The sequence below is a fragment of the Lutra lutra genome, chromosome 2, assembly GCF_902655055.1.
Source record: "Lutra lutra chromosome 2, mLutLut1.2, whole genome shotgun sequence".
NCBI classification, from domain to species: domain Eukaryota; kingdom Metazoa; phylum Chordata; class Mammalia; order Carnivora; family Mustelidae; genus Lutra; species Lutra lutra.
Window position 1 is genome coordinate 190033016 of NC_062279.1, and position 21803 is coordinate 190054818.

General features: G+C 34.1%; 1 long non-coding RNA gene across 1 annotated transcript; it reads right to left on the bottom strand.

Annotated features, from left to right (window-relative positions):
- Window positions 1-14355: 14355 nt before the first annotated feature.
- LOC125090459 (uncharacterized) lies at window positions 14356-21563 on the bottom strand. The gene is made up of 3 exons (XR_007124334.1): window positions 21361-21563; window positions 17926-17969; window positions 14356-14522 (listed from the first exon to the last, which is right to left on the bottom strand). It is a non-coding gene; the product is annotated as an uncharacterized LOC125090459 (long non-coding RNA).
- Window positions 21564-21803: the final 240 nt, after the last annotated feature.

Here is a 21803-nt window from a genome sequence, read left to right on the forward strand (position 1 = left end):
TGTTCATAATTTCCTATTAAATAAAACTACATCATGCTTCAGCCACAGAAATCTCAAAACTAGACTCAATGTCCAACTACCTCCCTGTATTAAGTCTCTTTAAAATCCAACAGACAAAAATTTGTTTCATCCATTCTAGTTACTATCTCCATGAACATCAACGTTTTGAAAATGGATGCCAAGGCACTTTGACAACTAAAGATAAGAAGTTTTCAATTTATATATCAATTTTTAACAACCAGTAATGGCTGGCTGGATTAGAAAATGAAAGTTAAATTGTAGTTTATCACATCTCTTTCACACACACATAATTGGAGTTCAGTTTAATTATTAATCAAATGTTCCTTTAAGCAAAGTCAAAATACATGGAAGGTTAGGGGGTAGCTGATTAGATGATTTTCATCTAAAATTTTAGTAAAAGCCCACATACCATGCTATGTTATAACATAGGGTGGGATTTTTTAAATTTGTAGTAAGTCCTATATTTAATCAGAGAAGTAGCTATTTGTTGGAAAGGCATAAGTACTTTGGCTAAGAGTGAGTTCTTAAAATTTCTCTCTTGGAAGGTACACTTTAGACTATCTCACCCAGTATAGGAATCCCCTCTAGAGCAATCCTTGACAGTCTTCCAGACTCTGCATGAACATGTTCGAGTAGTGATCATGAACCCTTATGGTAGCTAATGCACTTTTAAAAAGTCTAATCATTAAGCCATTCTTTTTTTCATATTAAAGGAGTTATGGAAATACTGAGCAGAGAAATATAATAAAATCCAAACTACTTAGCATGCTGTTAAACATTTTTACAACCTAAATTCAAATATCTGGTCTACCTGCTTCATTGTTTATCCTTCAAACGAGTCTTACATACTTCCCAAGCATAACTATAATAAACATATCTCCTAAACAACTTCTCTCTACTTGAATATGAATAAGTTTGTTCCTTTCTGTATTTCAGTCTCTGCATCTGTTAAAAAAAATATTAATAACAAGGTTCATCTCATAATTGTGTGGAAAGGATTAAATGAATATACTGAAAGTGCCTAGGACTCTGCCTAGTAGGTATAATTAACTTATGCTAGGTCTTACTGTTGCTACTGCTATTTTCTTATTAATGTTATGATTTCTCCACTTTCTCTTATTGCCTACATGTAATTCTAGTCCATTCTTTTGACTCTTTTTGGCCATGTATTTCCTTTGATTGGAGTCATCTTTGGAATTTTCCATCCTGATTTGATACTTGGCATATTTGATTGTGATTCCTGCTTTTCACCCTAAAGACTTCACATGCAAAGAAACCACTTTAGATCTTGCCCAGGCTGGACTGCCCTTCATTCAGCCATGAATTGATGGTCAAAGTGAGTGTAGTAGAGAATTCCTAGAGCAACTGCTGTAGGTCCGTAATGTCATATCTGCAGTCAAACTTCTAACCATTTTCTTTCTTTCTTTTTTTTTTTTTTTTAACTTCTAAAGCTCATGTTAGCTATTAATCCTTATCATACAGCACAAACTTTAGTTCTAATCCCTGACCTCCCATTTTATTGGGATGTCCTCATGATTCCTGTTTGGTAAATTTTGCAGTGTCCCTTGAGACTGCCTGTCTTCTCTGTTAAAATGATTCTTTAACAGTAAAGACTTAGATTTTCAGGGCATTCTAAGAAATGTACATCTTTAATGTCTAGCAACTGAATCAGCACTTCTTTTCCTGCTACCTTCATGTCTATTCTGAGAGGGCTACCTGGGCCTCATGGTGGTAAGAATCACCAAGAATTTTCCACCAACACCTTTTTCCCCCAAGAAACCAGTGCTTTAGTGATCTTCAAATTGACTTGATATTCTCACTGATTTTTTTCCAAAAGCCAAGTAAAGGTAACTGAACATTCTGCATTTATATCATTATGCCTCTTTTGGTATTTAGGCAAAGCTATGAATCTCTCTTGCAATTGCTAGACATGGCCCCTTAAGAGGGGAGCTCAACAGAGTATATCCTGTGCAAGTCGCTGTTTCTTTGGATAGCCTTTGACATTTTATTCGAAATAACCTTTGAGTGTATTTTAAGAAATTTATTTCTCTAGCTTTTCAGTATTCTTGAGTTGTTTTCTTTTGAACTTATTTGTAATACATGTTAAACATAACTCATAACCCCATTCTTACCTGCTTTTCACAACTAAATCTATGAATGACCCCCATTAACACCTCAACCTTATCTCAGTGCTTGAGTCAGCCCAGTATAAAGGGTTATATCTAGATATGACTTCTTAAAAAAATACTCTGCATATAACTTGAAAAAATCGTGTCCTTAAAGTCTTGCATACTTCTTTATAAACCGTCCATGAAGAAGAACTAGATTTTCTCAAGCTATCCATCATGGATTGATTCTTCTGTAAAACACACACATATACACACACATGCACACACACATACACACCTCAAACCAAGAACTAGAAAGTGAAATTGAAAAATCTAATCACATTATAACTTCCAGTTTTTACTATTGAAATTGTACTTTGGGGTACCTGGGTGTTTCAGTGAGTTAAGTGGCTGCCTTGACTCAGGTCATGATCTCAGGGTCCTGGGATTGTGTGTGTCCTGATTGGGGCTCCCTGTTCAGCAGGGAATCTGCTTCTCTCTCTTCCTCTGCCACTATCCCTGCTTGTGCTCTCTCACTCTCCCTCTCTAATAAATAAATAAAATCTTTTTTAAAAGTTGTATTTCAATAAATATAAAAACATAAAAATGTATATTAAAAACATATAGGCAATAAACATAGAAATGGTTATTATGCTTGCAACTATTTGATCTTCTGCAATATAAATAAAATGCCACAAAATTGGGGCATCTGGGTGGCTCAGTGGGTTAAAGCCTCTGCCTTTGGCTCAGGTCATGATCTCAGGGTCCTGGGATCGAGCCCCACATTGGGCTCTCTGCTCGGCGAGGAGCCTGCTTCCCCTTCTCTCTCTCTGCCTGCCTCCCTGCCTGCTTGTGATCTCTGCCAAATAAATAAATAAAATCTTTTTTAAAAATGCCACAAAATTATCCATAGTAAAGTTATATCTGCACCCTTGTATGAATGGTATGCATATGAATATTTACAGTTTTAAGCAATGAGTTTGCTGCTTATCTATTAATTCATCTAATTTAAGTTGTGTTCATAACAATGACACAGCAACAGATACTCTATAGCTAAACAGTTTCTACATTTCATTTTATCATCACTCATGGGAGAAACCAATCTAACAGAACATGTTAATAACAGAAGAAAAAAAAATCTAGAGCTATTAAGCAAGTATAGAGTATTCTTTTTAAAGTTTTACTCAAAATACAGCAAAAGTTTTAATGATGTATTTTCAGAATTTACCTTCAATTCTTTCACTAAAAGGTGGTCTTGACAATTTATCTTGTAAATTATAGCTAAGTTAAATAATTTGATAAAAACAAGTTATGGATTCTAAACTGTTTTTTCTATTTTTTTCTTCTGCATTCAGAAAATTCAGTTATTTTCTTAGTTAATTAACTTTCCTCCATTCTCTAAAAATGTCTCATTATTTTTTGTGTCATATAACATAACAATCATGGGAGTGATAGTCTATATAGTCAGAGGTCTGATCACATTAAATGTCAGGGTTATTCAATGGCCTTATTCATGGGGATCACCCTAGAACTCTGTCTACCCCAAGTATTATTCTTCCTTTACAAAACCAATGTCTCAAATATCTAGCTTTGTGGGTAACATATACTTATAAAGGACATGTTAAAAATAGAGTATAAATGATACATTATTTCATATAAGAATTAACAAGTTACCTTTGGAAATAATCAGAAAACAGAATTTAAAAAATCAAGCTTTTCCCTAAATATGGCCACTAAAATGCTAAAGACCCAAACACAGACGAGATGCTTCTAATAGAATGGGATTGATTTGATGAAGGGTGTTAAGATTTGTCTTTAACAACAGGTTAGCTAAAATACCAAATATAACATAACCTTTTATTTTAATGTAATTCTGCTTTTTCCTGATCCACATTGACATAAGTATTTTGTCTATTACTTTCCAGATGGCACAAACACCAGCATTAACAATTGTATGCGTTAAAAATAAATGTAATCTGTTCTTAAAAATATATATGAAAATGCATTTAGACAATCACCTGGTAGTATTTTAGAGCTTCACATGTTTCTTAGAAAGATTTCACACTCTACAGTTAATTTCACCCTTTTAAATCATTTATTAGCTTCTCTGTATTCATATATTGAATCTTGTCCCTGGGAATGAACTTTAATTCTCACCATCTGTGCCTTGGCCAGGAATGTCCATATTCCTTTGATGCATAAATACATCCCGAATATTTCTCATTCTGTTAGTAAGAGCTGTGAAGCACAGAAAATAATGTTTCAAAGAGGAACCATGAGGGATCATTTATTGCTCCAGCACTTTGAAAAATCTATGAAATTCCTTTATGGCTTCTTCATTATATTTTCAATGGAACAATTAGTTTGAGTGGCTACAAACACTGAATTTTCATGACCACATTAGCCTTTGAAGCCAAAATTATTGAATACATTATTCTCTATGCAAAATATAGTGGGATGTGGTGAGTTTGCGATTAAAAATCGTAAGTTGCCTCCAACTGGAAAACTGGTTGAGAGTTAATTTCCTAACAGCCTATCTGGTCACACTTTAAAACCCACGTAGTTTGCATAATTCAGTAGTTTGTTCCAAGGATATATTTTATAAGTCTTGAGAGCTGTAACTGTGGCTTTTTTAATATTTAGTAAACTACTTGCAACAAGTGGTAACATCTCAAATACAAAAGTACTCCCTTGAAAACCTCGACTGTAATTTCTAAAGGTACCAAGTCATTCTCATACCTATTTCACTCTAACCCATATTATAATTACCTCAAAATTACTGATGATAGGGGCGCCTGGGTGGCTCAGTGGGTTAAGCCGCTGCCTTCGGCTCAGGTCATGATCTCAGGGTCCTGGGATCGAGTCCCGCATCGGGCTCTCTGCTCAGCAGGGAGCCTGCTTCCCTCTCTCTCTCTCCTTCTCTCTCTGCCTGCCTCTCCGTCTACTTGTGATCTCTCTCTGTCAAATAAATAAATAAAATCTTTAAAAAAAAATTACTGATGATATAACTCTACACCAACTGAAGTAATTTCTCACTATTTGACAAAGTAAATGCATGATGAAAATTTCCTTAAATCAACTGGCTTTACTTCTCTTATTGGATTTTTGTATTATTATTTTTATTATTATTATTATTTTATATTTTTAAATTCTAGGAAGTTCAGACAATACATGGAAGTTTTGACTCTAGGCCAGATATTGGCAAACATTCTCTGTATATAAAAATGTGAATATTTTAGGCTTTGGGTAACACAGTCTCTGTGACAACTACTGAACTCTGTAGCATGAGAGCAGCTGTAGACAATGCTTAAGCTAATGGGTGTGGCTTGTTCCAATAAAACTTTATGCACAAAAGAGGTGGCTGATGAGATTTGGCCCTCAGGACCTAGTTTGCCAATGCTTACTCAAAACAATAGAATAAGATCCATGCCTCCCATTTCCTCAAGCAAAAACTTTCCTGACTGAAGGAAGCAGTCATCTGAAAAAATGAATACATTGTACTTTTTTTGAAATACGTTCTATATTTGTTGTAGCAGTCCAACTTCATTCAGTGGCCTTGTGAAGGTTAATTTTATGTATCAACTTGGTTAGGCCAAGGTGCCCAGATATTTTGTCAAAAAGTGGTCTGAGTGTTGTTCTGAAGGTACTTTTTGGATGAGATTAACATTTCAATGAGTAGAATTTGAGTAAATCAATAAAGGAGGTGGGCTTCATCCAATCAGTTGTGTTAAAAAGAGTGTGTTAAAACATGCTAACAAGTACAACTGTAGAAGTTATCTTCATATGTATCTCTACAAGAAACAAGACTTTTCACTTAAATAATGTTTCTGAAGTAATCCTGCTCTTTTTTTTTTTTTTTTTTTTTTTTTTGTGCATGCAAGTGAGGCGATAGATGTTAATTGCTTGGCTTCATTGCAGCAGAAGTTTACAAAGAATATTCATACTGTTAACATTATATTCTTCATAGAGAAAATCAGTTGCATTAATTCTAAATATAATTTAAGTTTTTAATCTAATTCATAGAATTAATTAGTAAGCCTTTTGGAAGTTCACTCTGGTACACATCAAATATCTGAAACCACTGGGATTGCTAATATAAATTAGTTTGAGAGTTCAAAGTTCGAAACAAATTGCTTTTGCTATGCAACACAAATACAATTTTGCTACTGCATGGCATCTTAGTAAACACATTGCTTAGTAAATGAGAAAACTGTGAAACAGAAATCTACTTTTGTATATTGTGCACATATAATAAAAATTACAATTAAACAAACCATAATATTAAATAAGTAGCAATTATCAAAACTAATATATATATATATATAATAACTTGTTATAGAGAATCTTGAGATAATATAAATTTATGTGGTTAAAATATGTTTTCTCTCTGCTATTATCAGTTAGATTTTAGAAATGTTTTCACCTTTGAAGATCTACTTTGTAAGTTAACCTAACTGTGCTCTAATGGCATTACACTTTTTTTCTAAATTTTGGTTGCAATTTATTTAAAATAATTTGAAAATTATTAGTCAGCATAAATGATGAAGGCAAAATCTTAAGTTTTTTGGTAAGTAAAATTAATGTAAGTAGACCTCCCAAAATAATACAGATATCTGATTTCTTCATTATTTTGTAGGCATAAACAAATTAAACAGCAAGAGCTAAAAAAGAAAAAAAAATTAACATTCTATCATTGGGTTTTGTTTTAGCTCAGCCTTAAGAAGAAAATATTTGAATAGTCTATTATTTTAATTGAGCAAATATATTTCAATATTGGAATAAAATAAAGACTGACGCTGCCGTATCTAAATTTGTCAAATTTTAAAAGAATTATAAAGATGACTTTGAATGACTTATCTTTTCTGGCAAAACATTTTCATGTATAATTCATTTTCTTTTGCCCTTTTATATACCACTACCACCAGAGTCCCTCTCTCTAGCATAGCATGGGGTGGAAAAGAGGTTAGAGAAGGTGTACTCCCTTTAAAGAGTTATATAAAAGTGAACAATGTTGCTAATTAAGCTTCCTCCAGGATTCTCAAAACTTTAGATTAATATATTGTGAGGTACAGAGGAAGGAAACACCTATTTCCAAAAGTCTGAGGCAAGATTTCATACAAATCCTACCTAGCATCTAAATAATTTTATATAGGTATGCATATTTCATTAAAAATATCATGCCTGTAACCACTGTTAACTATTACTTATAATAATACAAATATGATTTTCAATCTTAGGGTAAATGGGAAATTTCAGAGAGAAGTGTCAGTTTATGCCATGTTCAGATAGCCCATATCCCTATGCTCTATGTTCACAGGGATAAACCCAACGATTCTTCAACAGATTCTTTAATAAAGAAGGGGCAGAGTGTAGTCTGGAAAGCAAAATTACCTCTATATAAAACCAGCTATTCTCATGGTCCCATTTATCAAGCCTGCTTTCTACTTAATGATGTTTCAAACACATAGAAAATTGATAGAATCAACATTTCTATATGATGAATAATCATGTTCCTACTACAAATGTTTTGTGTATTCTCTGTAGTAAAAAGAAACTAGGTGTTATATATATACATGGAATTAGAAAGGAATGCAGACAGTAATAATAATAGAGGTAGTAAGTTTTATCAACCAAACAAGTTCAGTCAGGAATTTGCAAATTTTTAAGAATGTTTAGCACATTGTTGGTAACATTGACATAATAAAAGATCTGTGGACTTATTATGCCCCAGTAAATCATTTATCTACTGTAAATCTTTTATCTACAATTGTATATTATGCACATATAATAAAAATTATTACTGTAAATCATTTATCTACAATTATTAGTTCAAAAAGTATTATATTTAAGGTTTTTATCCTTTCATCTGTTTTTTATTCTTTTGTTGAGATATATCTATTCATAATTTCATACGTAGTATAAATGTTAAAGACGAAATTTTAAAAGTCCTTGATTGTCCAACTTAATATTTTTAGAAGTCCCTTCATAATAGATTATAATTCCATTCTCTGTATTTTTACCATCTAGGTCTCTTATCTAACCTAATGTAAATTAAGTTAACTATTGCTTTAGTAAATGAGATCAGTTGAGTTGAGTTAAGTTGCATATAAAAGCAATTTCCATCTCATAATAATAGGTAGGCCATATTATCTTTTATTTTCTCTCACTGTTGATATGGTAATTCAATCCTTTAATTCCTCACATTTATTAGGAACCAATCTTTTTTAAATATCAGACAAAAATAAAAATTTACCTATTTAACTATATGTCTTACTTCTGATTAAGAGAAGTATAATTCAATAGCTCTTCAGAATTACAACTTGGAATGGAAGATATAAGTTATTAATTACTTTATTTGATTATAGAAACTTTTGAATTGTGTAAAAAGCAACACAGATGTTTCCTTTCTTCTTTTACTTTTGTTCCTAGTAGTGTTCATAATTGGGAACTTAGCATAGCTTCTATACCCTTCTTCTATCCTAAGCTCCAACCACATTTCCTTCCCAGGAAATAATGAAAAAAATTCTACAGCAAGAGAAAATAAAACTCTCCCCTCCCCCCATTAAATAGAATTAACAGAGACAAAGAATGAAGTACTCTGGGAGTTTAAAATTGCACTTATTTCTTTAAAAGAAGCGTTTTAAAGTGCTCCTTCTAAGAAGACATGATTACATTTGATAATTACCTTCCTACTTGGTCAATAATAATTTAAGGATCTGAAAAATATCATTCAAGTACTAGAACATACAAAAAACTGCTAGAACATGTAAACTGCTGGAAATCTTCCTCATTATTTTCAAAAGTAAAAGTTATCATGCTTATATAACCTGTGATAATCTAAAATGGCTAGAAAAAATCCTGTTGCAGAGATGGATAACTTACCTAAATGCAATTTTCAAGTTTATTAATTTTCAAGTTCATAAATTAAAGAAACCTGTGGAAAGTAGTGAAAAATCACCTACAGAGGCAGAAGAAGACTATTATCTGACATGAGTTAAAAGCTTAACATATCAACAACATGATTTGGGCCAATGGTTTAACATCTCTAGACATTAATGTGTGTAGGTACAAATACACAACTCACAGGACATTTACTGAGACCTGGGCACTGTAGAAGGCACTTTACACATTTTTCTCAAGTAAGTCTCATGATGACTTTAAGACTTAAGTATGATTTTCCTTACCTTATATATAAATTGAGATTATTTCAAAGAATTCAAAGTAATTTACCTACGAACAAATACCACACAAGTAGGAAAGGCAGCATTTGAAATTCAGTGGTCTAGGACCAAAACCCATAAATATGTATTTGTTATTATATCAATTTATTAAAATGATAAGTTTATAAATAAAAGTGTCTTTGGATTATGCTCAATACATTTTGACAGTACTTTTCATTATTTCATGAAGAACTATAGGGATCAAAAATTTGGCAACAGAAGTTCCTCAGCATCTATCTACCGCCCCCCATCCACTGAGCTTCCCACCAGCAATCTTCTAAAGTAACCCTTTAATGGCAGAATATAAGCCCATGAGAATATTTTACCTAATGGGTGCAGGAAAATTGCATTATCCTTCATTATAAGAATTATGGAGTTTACTAAATAGAACTTAATTTAGACATCAGTTCTGGGCTAATTTTAAGAATCAGTATATTTCCAATTCAGACACTTCAAAGAGAAGGAAAAACACATTCATGTTTCAAATTATTTGACAAGAAATAGATAAGGGAATGAATGCTGCCTTCTCACTCTAATACTCAAAATATTAGAAATCACTTTTTTAAAAAGTCCAAAGCAAGTATGGCAAGAAGCTGATTTCCAGGTTTATTGACTGTACAAGCTAGATAGGTTTCTATGGTTAAAATCCAAACTCTAATTAATAAAATTTGATTAATAGTATTCTTATAGTTAACAAACTCCCGTTCCTCCTTCCCTCCTCCTTACTTTTAGGTTGATTAATTAGATCTATCTACTTTCCATCCAAGAAACCTAACAAGGTATTCAATAAATATTAGCTCCTTTCCCATCACACAATTTAGGATTAAAAAAACAAGCATACGTACACATTTTACTACTTATGCAACCTTTTTGAAAAATTATCACTACAAATATATTATTATACACTTGAATAGTCATTTACATTAAATTAGATTTCAATTTTTTAAAAAGATTTTAGTTAGTTATTTGAGAGAGAGACACAGAAAGCAGAGGCAGGTGGGAAGGGCAGAGGGAGAGGCAGAAGCAGACTCTCCATGATCAGGAAGCCCGATTCCAGGACCCTGGGATCATGACCTGAGGTTTCAATTTTTTTTATACTAATGTTAATTTATTTATTCATGTGTTCATATGTTTTTCATTCAGTCATTCACTATGTATGCACTGGAAAAGAAGCTAGGACAGTTCTGCAGAATCACAGGGAATTAACTGACTGCAAGAAAGACAGAGACTATGTAGCTGATACTTAAGATTCAGTCTTTAGTTACAGTTTGTGTTAGCTCAACACCTTTGTTTATACATTTCTCAACCATATATCTCTTCTGACGTAATAATCTATTTAACTGGCAATTTAAAGGATGGTTATTTCAGCTATAACAAAATAGTTCTGGATTCTATCTGGAAAAGCTGTGTTTTAGCTTTGTGGGAAGTGAACTAGTGGTGGATACATATAATAGCTTATTAACCAAATTCTGTTTAAAAGTCAAAATTCAGGAAGTATTATGATAAGTAAAATTTCACACTTTCTTTAGGCAGTGTTCAGAAGCACTCTGCAGGTAGGCCTTGTTCACATCTACATAATAAATACACTGAAAGTCTGAAGAGAGAAAGTAGGTACCAAATATTTACTTAGGAAACTAATACACTAGCAGAAACCAATGAACAAATGATATTATGGATAAAGAGCTTGATGATGATGTGTTTTCTTCAACAGAAGCTGCCTCTTTTATTTTATTGCAAACACTTCTATAAAAATAGTAAAAACAAAACAGTTCAAGAGGTTTCCATGTTGTGTAGTTCCTGCAAAAGTCAGCTAACCCCACAAATCCTGTCAGAAAATCTGTTTATTCCTCATTCTTAGGGATTATTAGATAGACATAATATGACTTTCACCCTCAGATATTGGAAGAAAACCTGAAAATATGCATAAAGTTTTAAAACTTAATTTTTTCTATACATTTTTGAATCTTTGTGACCCATCAGTTAAAACATGATGCAAAATCATATTGTTTTCATTTCTTGAAGGAAAAAAAAAACATTTATTCCTTTGTTTGGGAAAAGACATTTTCCATGTTTCTGATTTTAATTTATATTGAGATCCAAAAACTTCTTTTGATATAACAGAAGCTGACAGAAAACTATTTACACTAATAATCAGATTCTTATTCTGCATTTCAAACTATATCTAATTATAAGTCACTTACATATAATTTTCACCAGCTTTAATATTTTGCCAGATATATCTTTAACTTATATAATTTTATAGATCTAGAAAACTGATATTTTGAAGGTTGACAGCCATCAAATCAAGACTTAAAGCAATGAATAAAGTCAGAAGCCTTTACCCCAAAGACCTAACTTTAATTAATCAGGTCACCTATCACCTTGACAAGTGAAAAGGGCCTTCAGAGGAAAGACCCAGACTTTATAGTTTTACAGAGTGATTATGAGCCTGATTTTGATCTAGAGACATTTACATGGCCTACATTACAAGATAAAGACTATCTTTTTGAAACCAGCTGAAGTTAATTTATAGGACTTGAAAGATGATTAATAATGCTGTGACAGGAAACAGAGAAAATGCTTTCTGGAACTCCTTTCTCCTGTTCTCCAAGACAGGGTCAAAGGTGTGTGTGCTCAGGTACAGTCCCATGCAAATCAGTTATACCCTGTTTATGTCCCTACCACCATCTGTTCCCTCTTCTGGACTTACCTGCTTATGTTGGGGAAGATATATTTTCAAAAATGGTAAGCTAGACAACAAAATCTTCCAAATTTGTCTTTAAACTCTGGAAGGGCATAGTAGTTTTCTAAACTGCTTTATATTCAGAGAGCAAAAACACAGTAAGTTGGAATTACACTAGTAAGAACAAAAGGCATGAACATATCTTCTTTTGTAAAACAAAAGATTAAGAGGTTTTTAGGGCAGTGAAACCATTCAGTCTGATATTCTATTAGTGAATACATGTGCTTATACATTTGTCCAAACCCAAAGAATATAACAACACCAGGAATGAACCGTAATGTAAATTATGGACTTGGCATGGTAATGATGTGTCAATGTGGGTTCATCACTTATGACAATGGTACTGTTCTGGTGGGGGTCACTGACAATGGGGGAAGCTACATGAATGCAAACAGGGAATGCTAAGGAAATATCAATACCTTCTTCTCAATTTTGCTATGAACACAAAATTGTTAGAAAAATACAATTTTTAAAAAAAATATTAAGAGGCACTTTACAAAGTGATTGTTTACAATAATCTATCTTCACTACATAATGATGTGCGAAACAAAGGCAGAAGAGAAATTATTAAATTTCCTTACTACCTACAGCCCATTGACAAGTCCTTGAAACAGGCAGAGTGACATTCATCTAGGGACTCCATTGCCTTGATGTTGACACTCTGCGAAGGGCAAAAGGCAATCAATCCTAGCCTAACTGCCCCTTGCCCTCCCCATCCTGTAAGTCTACTTTAACATATAAACATTCTTTTGGAAACTTCCTTTATCTCTGCCCCACAAGATACATGTTACAATCATCCTCCAAGCATGTGACCCTCTGATATATATCTGAAGGGGTTCATGACTGGGGTTTTATTAGACAGTAGTAAATGACCTTTTCCCAACAATGGCTAGTCCCCTCAAGGTCCTGGAAACTTTGCTTCCAAATACCTTAGAGACTTAGGCTATCCCTAACCCCCTCTCAACTTGAAAGTATATAATGGGCCACTCCTTATAGCCTCAGGGCAGCTCTTTCTGCCCACGGGTCCTGTCAACATGCTTTAATTAAACCACATTTTGCACCAAAGACGTCTCAAGAATTCTTTCTTGGCCATGGACTTCAAGCCCTAAGGTCTTTCCTATATCACTTAATGCATTTAATGTCATTATTTTTAAAATATAACTTCAAATCAAGGGTTAAATAAAACAACACATTTTTAAAAATGGGTAAAGTTAAAAAAAGTAGAGTACAAAGTAAATATCAAGTGTATCTGAATAAAATGTATAACAATCAATAAGAATAAACCATTTGTGTCAACATATAGTCTACACTTGAATGAAACTGCTTTGGTTTTGGTATTAATTTGTGATTTATAAACGAAATATTTGGAACACACTGTAAGTAAACTAATATATGGATTATAAAGTTCTTGAAAGTTTTGCAATATATATCCTCTGTACATAATGAATTGAATAATGGAATCCTCACATTACAATTATGAATATTTGCAAGTAAATTGCAAAATTTCTGGTTTTGTTATTGATAGCATTGTATTGTTAAAGTAATTTAAATAAAGGGGCCATTGGAGTAAGGTGGTTCTAATGTCTTGGTAATTTATATAAGCAAACCAAAATCTAAGCCAGAGTCAATGCATTTGAATTCAAGAATGTGAAATTGGTGGGGCACCTGGGTGGCTCAGTGGGTTAAGCCGCTGCCTTCGGCTCAGGTCATGATCTCAGGGTCCTGGGATCGAGTCCCGCATCGGGCTCTCTGCTCAGCAGGGAGCCTGCTTCCCTCTCTCTCTCTCTCTCTCTCTGCCTGTCTCTCTGTCTACTTGTGATCTCTGTCAAATAAATGAGTAAAATCTTTAAAAAAAAAAAAAAAAGAATGTGAAACTGGGGACTCCTGGGTGGCTCAGTGGGTTAAAGCTTCTGCCTTCGGCTCTGGTCATGATCTCGGGGTCCTGGGATCCAGGCCTGTATCGCATCGCATCGGGCTCTCTGCTCAGTAGAGAGCCTGCTTCCTCCTCTCTCTCTGCCAGCCTCTCTGCATACTTGTGATCCTTGTCTGTCAAATAAATAAATAAAATCTTAAAAAAAAAAAAAAAAAGAATGTGAAATTGAAGAGCAACCAATTACAAATATCCAAGTAGGGTTCCCAAAATAAAGCAAGTGCTTCAACTATAATGAGTCGAATAAGTTTCATGGTTTACTTCCTTATCTTCTCTTAAAAAATGCTTCCTTAGCTCTTTACTCTGGAGTGCTCCTAACTTTGAATCAATACGTATTCAAATAACCTCTTGAAAAAATTTTATGTGCCTCAGTTTGCACAGGTCATATACCACTCAATCTAGATTTAAGGAAGTACACATGTCATCCAAATGCAGTACACATGCTGTCCAAATGCTACCACATCCATCTGTAGTAAGTGCTTCAAATTTATCCTGGGGTTCTGTAATAGACAAAGATTTGGTTTATTCCCCATCTTTCTTAGAAAATATTCAAAAAGGATAATCTTGTTTAAATACATTTTAGTAACCATAAATATATTTTATTCCCTTTTAGTAAATTAGAAATACCCAATATTTGAATAAAGAGAGGCTACCAGAGCTTCACTTGTTCTACGTGTAACAACATCTTTCTTGCAAGTATGCAAGACTCCACAGTTACCTGGAATTGGGAGGGCTTATAAAATCTAAGAGCTTCCACTCAGATTAGCCTGACCTACAGCATAGCCACCAAAGAAAATTCTCAAAAAGAAAGCTATATTGTCCCTAGACTGGCTCCTAATCTGGCTCCCTAGCAAATTTTCCCAAACCTTCACTGCTTCTTGGAACCTGCCACTTAGCTGATTGCTCTAACCAAAACTCAGCTCGCCCCTGAGACCAATAACCACCTTGCAGATCTCTTAGCAGTGACTCCACCCCCTGCACAACCAACACACTATAATATCTACCAGAAGAAGCATAAGTGGTCTCCTTATTCTTCATTGCTGCAATTTCCTGGAGGCTGGTGTGGTCTCTGTCTCTTTCTCTGGAATACTACTGAAGTGCAGTGATCTCAGAGTTCTTTGCCATGATGGGTTCTTAAGTATTTACATAAGCGGCTTGTTTTCCTGCTCATAATAAGCATTTAGATTTCCTTCATTCTTCTGTCCTTAAGGCATTTGTTGAGGTTAATTGACTTCTGTGCTCTGTTTCTTGTCTATGACTCTGTTCTGAGATTGATGCTAATTGACTTCTCTGCTGTGCTTCTGATTCCTTTAAAGTTTATGTAGGTTATTCAAGTATTCCAAGGTTTTTATATATTCACATCTGAGCTCCAGATGTTATATCAAAATACCATAGGCTGGGTGGCTTAAACAATAGAAAAATCTTTCTCACTGTTCTGTGAGAAACCATAGAAATATCTTTCTCACAGTTCTGTAGTGGGAAGTCCAAGATCGTTTGTCTCATTAATTCTTGATTAGAGCTCTGTTTCTGGCTCACAGGTGGCAGTCTTCTTAATGTGTCCTCATATCGTAAGGAGAGAGTAGGAAAAGATGGGTGAGGGTGGGAGAGGGTGACATCTTTGATCTTTCCTTTTAGGGCATAATCTCATCTTGAGGACTCTACCCTTAAGACCTCATCTAAATAGAATTATCTCCAAAGATTCTATCTTCAAATATATCACATTGAGGGTTAGAGTTGTAACACAAGAATTTTAGATGGGACACAAATATTCAGTTCATAACAATTCATTAATTTATAACTCTATAATGTCAATTTTAAGAAAGGCAATATACCACCTTATATCCGGCAACCACTAGCCTTGAGCTACACTCTTCAGAAGCATGAACCTACTTACAGTTCCTACAGGCAACACTGGCTGTTTGTTGTTGTGTCCTTTGTAATTTTGCTTTTCTTCCTCACTTGACCCTCAAATGGACAATATCTATTTAGACTCCTCATATAGGAAACATTTTGTTGTTATTGTTTTTCAAATCTTGCCTTGCCATCTTAGATTGAGTAAGATGAGCTTTCTAGCTCTGTTTCAAAACAATTTTTGTATTTGTAGCACCCCGCACACAAACTCAATTTGTGTTTAATGAAACAATGCATGAAACCCGTGAAATAATTTTTGTTACTTCCAATGCATACAGGATGAGAGTCAGGGATTAAAATAATAAATAAATAAATAAAATGATCCACTAGACCGTGTTGATTAGCTACCCATTAACAAATGCCTACTTGGTCCTTGTCTCTTTGATCATATCCCTGTCCCATGGAATGAATCGCATTTAATCTATGTCTGTTATGGAACCCCATCCCAACTCACAAATAATTACCTTAAGAATAACATATGACTCAACTTCTGTCATCTGAATTATAAAAGGAAGTACCATAGGGAGCTTCCAGGAAACATTTTCTTCCAAGTAAAACAGATACATAAGGATAAACATCCTTGCCCTCTTTCCTTTTAGGTTATTATAATAAAGAAATAATCTTCAGAGGCTACTGCAGACTTTTGATAACCAAAAGGAGTAATCCACAAATGCAACAGTGAAATGAACCTAGAGGCCTAATTTGCTCAGCTGCTGTATAGGCTCTAGAACTTTCCATATGTGGACTATTTAATAAGTGAAAATGTAAACTTCTTTTATTTAGCTTACTTTAAGTAGGTATCTATTTCTTGGAAAAATTTCTTGGTAGAAACATTCCCTCATGTTAGGTCCTCTCCTACCTGCCTTTCAAAACCTTTGGAATTGGAGGCCTTAAATATAGATTTTCCAGGATACTGCCCATTATATTTTAGTTATATAGGTGCCCAGATCTTTTCACTCAAACTGTCTAAGACTATAACCTTGTATTACCCACTGAGAAATGTCCTTCCCTTGCTTTTCTAAACAGAAGTTCATTTCTTTGAGAAAGAGATACAAGGTAAGCCCCTACATTTATAAATAAACTTAGAAGAGACATGAGCAGTGGATTAGATAAAACAACAATTAAACCAATGTCTTAAGGCCTATAGCATTTTTAAAACTTATTATTTCTCTCCAAAAATAGGTCAACTATCTTAATGTCAATGGTGCATAACAACTCCTTTCCTCTGAAGGAACTCTATTTTAATTGGGCATCAGGCATTGATAGAAATCACATCTCTGTTTTCACTCCACTCACATCTTGATGCACTCAGCTCCTGTAACAAATTCCCCTAACATAGTCTTTTGCTAAAGGGGCAGCTCACTTAGCATATGAGATAGGAAACACCTCTTATCACTGTGCACAGAGTGCTTGAAAATGAATGCATTGGCGTGTGAATGTGTGGGAATGTACTATGACTGTGATAACTTTACCTACCATAGAATGACTATTATGAACTAGTAGACCCAGAAAACTACATAGAATAATTGTTATTTGAATTTACATTTAATTTCCAGTGGAAAATGTGATTTAGTTAAGAGTCTCAGTAGTTTATCAGTGACACCTTAAAATCCCTGTGCCTTCATTACTCCATAAAACTGAAATAAAAACTACTTTAAACATGATGCTTGTAAAATTGAAAATATGATACCTTCAAAGAAACAAAAACCTTATTGTTAAATAGCTCACAATGTGTCACCTTTGAAGATGCAGATGAATTCAGGAAATATAAATCAGATGTAGATACTGTAAATATATTCAGTCACAGAAGTCCATTCAAGTAGAATTCATTTTGTGTTTAAAAAATTTAGATTAGTTCATCACCATTATAGATGACTTTTCATACTTTTAGGTATTCTTTCACTATAATATTGAAAGAACAAGAAAAAACTTCAGGGGGAAAAACAAAACAAAACAAAAAAAAACTTGATGAAACAGAGATATTTAGTTTACCTGATAAAGGGTTCAGAGTTATAGCCCTTAAGATGCCCAATGACCTGGGAGTAGAATAGATGAACATAGTGAGAACTTCAACAAAGAGATTAAAAAAATAAGAAAGTACCAAATAGAAGTCACAGAGCTAAAGAATACAATAACTGAACTAAAAAACACACTAGAAGGATTCAACAGCTGACTAGAAGAATCAGAAGATTAAACTAGAAGAAAAGGCAGAATTCACCCAATGAAAACAGCAAAAGGGAAAAAAAAAAAAAAAGTGAACATAGCATAAGGGATTTGTGGGACAAAATCAAATGGACTTTCATTATGATGGTCCCAGAAGAAGAAGACAAAAAGAAAGGGGAAAAATCTTGTTTGAAGACATAATGGCTGAAAGTTTTCCTAACTTGGAAGAGGAAACAGACATGCAGATTCAGGAAGCTCAAGAGTTCATAATAAGATACCCAAACAGAACTTACCAACACACATTATAATCACAATGTCAAGTTGAAGACAAGGAAAGAATATTGAAAGCAGCAAAAGAAAAACAACTAATTACATACAATGGAACCTTCATTAGAATATCAGTAGAATTTTCTACTCATACTTGGCAGGCCAAAGGAGTGATACAGTATATTTAAAGTGTTCAAAGAAAAAAATATCCAACCATGAATACTCTATCTTCAAAGTTATTATTTAGAATTGATGTTGACAGAACTTTTCCAGATAAGCAAAATCTAAAGGAGTTCATCAACACTATACTGGCCTTACAAGAAATGTGAAAGGGACTTTATTAGAAAAAGAAAAGAAAGGGTGCTAATTGATAATAAGAAGACATAGGAAAAAAATAATCTCCTTGGTGAGGTAAATATATAATAAAGGTAGTATATTAATCATTTATAAGGTTAATATAAAGTTAAAAGACAAAAGTAGTTGGGGCACCTGGGTGACTCAGTTGGTTAAGCAAATGCCTTTGGCTCAGGTCATGATCCCGGAGTCCTGGGATCAAGTCCCACATCGGGCTCCCAGCTCCATGGGGAGTCTGCTTCTCCCTCTGACCTCCCCTCTCATGCTCTCTCTCTCTCAAATAAAATAAATTAAAAAAAAAAAAAGCCATTGTGTTTCCTAAAAAAAAAAAAAAAAGACAAAAGTAGTTTAAAAAAAACCTACTATTATAATACTTAGTTAAGGGACATACAAGATAAAAAGATGAAAAACGAGTTATCAAAAACATAAAATGTGTGCATGTGAGGGGTGAAAGTAAAAATGTTGAGCTTTAGAATGATAACAAATTTAGTTATTATAAGGTTTTGCAGGGGAGGTAAACACAACACCAGGCAAGGTAGGCGCAAGGCAAGATTTATTAAAGGCACTCTCCAGCGAAGTTTCAGGGCTCAGGAGAAGGGGAGCCAGGAAACTCACGCCCACGCCCGGAGGAGGTGGGCACCCTCTGGCAAGGTTCCTGGACTCCGAAAAGGAGAGTGGGGGAAGTCACACTGGGAGGAAGTTGGCGGGGGTCTTTTATTGGGCCAAGGCAGGACATGGGCTCACATCTATATTTGGTGATTGGAAGGTATGGGATGAGGGCTCCTGATACTCCTGTTCCCCCCCACCCCCATAGGTATCAGGTTACCTATGGAGAGGTGACCTGGGTGTACACCCTTTTGGAGGGAGAGTCTAGGGTTAGGGAAGGGGGTGGGGAGGGGACTGGAAGATGGCAGCCCTGGTGGTCATTTCTATTGTTCCTCCTGCATTCCCGGAACTGCCAACCCAACAGTTATTATCAATTTAAAATAGACTGACATAGATATAAATTATTTGTAAGCCCCATGGTAACAACAACAACAAAAAAAAAGAAAGATTAAAAAAACACTAAATACACAGAAGAAAGAGAAAGAAATATATCACTAAAGAAAGTCATCAAATCACAAAAGTAGAAAAGACAGAAATGAGGAACTACAAAAACAGCCAATAAACAATCAAATGTCAGTAAGTACATAAACTATTAATAATTACTTTAAATGTGAAAGGACTAAATGCTCTAAGCAAAAGACATACAGTGGCTGAATGGATTTAAAACACACACATACATACACACACACACACACACACACACAACACATTTACATACTACTTATAGGAGACTCACATACAAACTGAAAGTGAAGAGATGGAAAAATATATTCTATGCAAATGGAAACCAAAAAAAAGCTGGGGTACTTATATCAAACAAAACAGACTTTAAAACATACCAATAAATGCATACCTCAAGAAACAACAAAAGTCTGAAGAAAACAATGCAACTTTACACCTCAATAGAGAAAGAAAAAATGAAGCCTCAAGTTCATACAAGGAAAGAAGTAACAAAGATTAGAGCAATGAGAGTAAAGAAGCATGAGAATAAAGAAGATTAATGAAACTAAGAGCTGTTTGTTTGTTTGTTTTGTTTTGTTTTGTTTTGTTTTGACAAGTCATTAGCTAGAATCACCAAGATAAAAAGGGAGAGGACTCAAAATTGGATTGAAAATAGAAATAAAACTAATGCCAGAAACATAGAAATACAAAGGATCATAAAAGATTGCTATGAACTATCACATGAAACAAATTGGACAACCCAGCAAAATGGATAAATTTCTAGAAACATAAAAACCTACCAAGACTAAATCATGATGATGTAGAAAATCTGAGCAGATTAATTTTTTTTAAAGATTTTATTTATTTATTTGATAGAGATCACAAGTAGGCAGAGAGGCAGGCAGAGAGAGGGGGGGAAGCAGGCTCCCCGCTGAGCAGAGAGCCCAATGCGGGCTCGATCGCAGGATCCTGGGATCATGACCTGAGCTGAAGGCAGACGATTTAACCCACTGAGCCACCCAGGCAGCCCAAAATTAATTATTAATAAAGGGATTGAACCAGTACTTAAAAACCTCACAATAAACAAAAGTCTAGTACCAGATGTTTTAACTGATGAACTCTACCAAATATATAAACTGTTCCTTTTCAAACTGGTACAAAAGAATAGAAGAGTGAGGAATTCTTCTAAACTCAGTTTATTAAGCCAGCATTATCCTGATACCAAAACCAGATAAAGATACCACAAGGGGAAAAAAAAATACTTACCGATATGCCTGATAAACATGGATGCAAAAATCCATAACAAAATATTATCAAACTAAATTCAGCCATACATTAAAAGGACCATAAAACATAATGAAGTGCATTTTATTTTGGGGATGCAAGGATGTTTCAGAATCTTCAAATCAGTCAATGTGATACACCCAGAAGAACAAAATGAAGAATAAAAATTATGATCATCTCATCTCAATAGATACATTATAAACACTTAAAAAATTCAGCACTTACTTATGATAAAAACTCTTAGCAAACTGGGCATAGAGGGAACATAATTAAGGCCATATGTAACAAACCCACAACCAGCATTATACTCACTGGTGAAAATCAGGAAGTTTTCCTCTAAGATCAGGAACAAGACAAAGTTGCCCAGTTTTGCCATCTTTATTTACCATAGTATTGAAAGTTCTAGCTAGAGGAATTAGGCTAGTAAAATAAATTAAAGGCATTCAAATTGGAAAGGAAGAAATAAAACTGTTACTATTTGCAGATGACATGATATTATATATAGATATCCTAAAGACTATATAAAAAGCTGTTAGAATTAATAAATGAATTCAGTAAAGTTGCAGGACATAAAATCAATACACAAAAATGACTGCATTTTTAAAGATTTATTTATTTATTTATTTATTAGAGAAAGAGAGTGTGCAAGCAGGGAGAAGGGGACAGGGAGAGGGAGAGAGACGATCTCCAGCACACTCCCTGCTGAGTGCAGAGCACAACTTGGGGCTCTATCTCACAGCCCTGAAACCAAAAGT